This window comes from Trichechus manatus, unplaced genomic scaffold (assembly GCF_000243295.1).
Source record: "Trichechus manatus latirostris isolate Lorelei unplaced genomic scaffold, TriManLat1.0 scaffold00052, whole genome shotgun sequence".
NCBI lineage: Eukaryota > Metazoa > Chordata > Mammalia > Sirenia > Trichechidae > Trichechus > Trichechus manatus.
Window position 1 is genome coordinate 11,828,237 of NW_004443988.1, and position 2,497 is coordinate 11,830,733.

Genomic DNA, 2,497 nt, shown 5'->3' on the forward strand with positions numbered 1-2,497 from the left:
ATTCTACATACAAATCACACAGACACGCAAAACATGTGCCACAAATACCACACACACACACATCACATACACACATGGACACACACAAACCCATCTAAACAACACCCAGACACATCATCACACATATGCAGCATCACCCCAACAACCACACCACAAAGGCAAACACACACATTATTTTTCATTGAGAATCTTATAATTCCTATATATTGAGCCATGGAGGGAGTATATATTTTGGATCTCAGCTTCTCTGCCGAACATCTACAAGTCTGCCACGAGTTTTTCAGAGCTCATTTTTTTTTTTTTTAATGAGGAAGTATAATGGAAAAGACAAGATGGAGAGTCAAAGGTTTTATATGGTTCATCCTAAATATTCAGACAGCCCTTCTAGAAAGACACATTCCAATCCTATCCTAATATGATGCAGTGAAGTAACACAAGTAAGAAAGGATATGACAGGGCTATCTTGTTGCTCATGTTTCTTAGAATTCCATTGCCTGCTTTCCGCATTTGAAGCAAGTTCTGATGTGACCTCTGAGGACTGGCAGCGCCCCTGACGGTGCACACGTAACACACACACACAGACACACACACACACACACTTACACTGAAATGATGAATAGAAGGAAAAGGAAAGATAGCAATCCACAGTTTTCCTTTCCTTTCAGTCCCTCCTTACTCCTTAGTAAGCTTAAGGTGTTGACGAAATGTGTGTGTGTCAAGAAGTGAAAGAAGGAGAGTGGCAAGGCGGCTGTGTTGCTTGTGAGGGGAGCTCAAGATGACCGGTTCTAAGGAGTTCAAGCTGAACCAGCCGCCCAAGAATGGCATCTCCTCCGCGAAGTTCAGCCCCAGTTCCTGCGGGTGTCCGCCTGGGACACATCCGTGTGTTTCTACCACGTGCCGGCCAGCTCCAGGCAGCTTAAGTCCATACCGGTGCCATCCTGGACTGCGCCTTCTTCGATCTGACTCATGCATCAACTGAAAATGCATGACTTGAATACTGATACTGGTAATCCTGTTGGGACCCATGATGCCCCCTCAGGTGTGTTGAATACTGTCGAGAAGTGAATGTGATGGTTACTGGAAGTTGGGTTCAAGACAGTTAAATTGTAGGATCTTAGAACTCCTTGTAATGCCGGAACCTTCTGTCAGCCTGAAAGAGTGTGTACCCTTCAGTGTCTGGAGACCAGCTGATTGTGGGAATGGGGGGCTGCAGTGTTGGTGTGGGATTTACGGAACACGAGCTGCATGCAGCAGCACCGGGAGTCCAGCCTCAAGTGCCAGACCTGCTGCATACATGCCTTTCCAAACAAACAAGGTTATGGATTAAGCTCTATTGGGGGCTGGGTGGCCATTGAGTGCTTGGACCCAAGCCCTGAGGTCTGGAAGAAGTATGCCTTCAAATGTCACCAACTAAAAGAAAACACTATTGAGATTTAGACAGTGCCATTTCCTTTCACAACATCCATAATAACTTTGCCACAGGTGGTTCTGATGGATTTGTAAATATTTGGAATCCATTAACAAAAAGCAACTGTGCTAGTTCTGCGGGTATCCCACCAGCATTACATCCCTTGCCTTCAGCAACGATGGGACTACACTTGCAATAGCATCTTCATGTATGTACGAAATGGATGACACAGCATTCTGAGGATGGCATCTTCATCGCCAAGTGACAGACGCGGAAACAAAACCCAAGTCTACCTAATCATACTGTGAAAGCGGTTTCTCTATGGAAAGCTTTGTTTACTTCCTACAAATACATTATTATCCCCTAAGAGATGTGTTACAGTCATTGAGAACACATTATTTAGTTTGTGGATTTCTCTGCTTTCTGTCTTAAAAGAGACTTGTCTGTGTACCATTTAATACTTTGTTTAAGATCAGGAGCCTTTATGTTCTTGTGCAGTAGTCTGAAGAATTGTTTTTCCCCCCAATAAGCCCAGTTCTGCTTGTGAGCAGCTTCAGCTCTTTTTGTAACATAGTCTCACCTGTTATTACTGTGCTAATAAGTCAGAGATTCAGCGGAAAAAAGTGAAATAAAATAATTGAATTAGTTCTTGTTACAACTAAGTACATATGCGTGGATGATCTATGATATAAGAATTATGTAGTTGTGATTATGTAAATTAAATGCTCTTATATTTCATTTAAACTGGCATTGCACAATACGAAGATGGATGGTGAAATTCATGCTGATAATTTTAAAGGATTAATTATTCTTAGGATGACAATAAATAGAAAATAAAAACTCCACGACAAATCGAGAAGAAGACTGCAGAAAAAACGAAAAAGCTTTATATTTTAGTACCTTGACCTAAAAGCCTTGGGTGGCACAAAAAGTTTGCACCTGACTACTAACTTAAAGGATGGAGGTTCAAACCTACCCAGCTGTCTTAGTCATCTAGTGCTACCATAACAGAAATACCACAAGGGGATGGTTTTAACGAAGAGAAGTTTATTTCCTCACAATCAAAGTAGGCTAAAAGTCCAAATTCAG

General features: G+C 42.0%; 1 pseudogene; it reads left to right on the forward strand.

Annotated features, from left to right (window-relative positions):
* Window positions 1-775: 775 nt before the first annotated feature.
* LOC101347841 (mitotic checkpoint protein BUB3 pseudogene) lies at window positions 776-1,820 on the forward strand (annotated as a pseudogene).
* The last annotated feature ends 677 nt before the right edge of the window (window positions 1,821-2,497 follow it).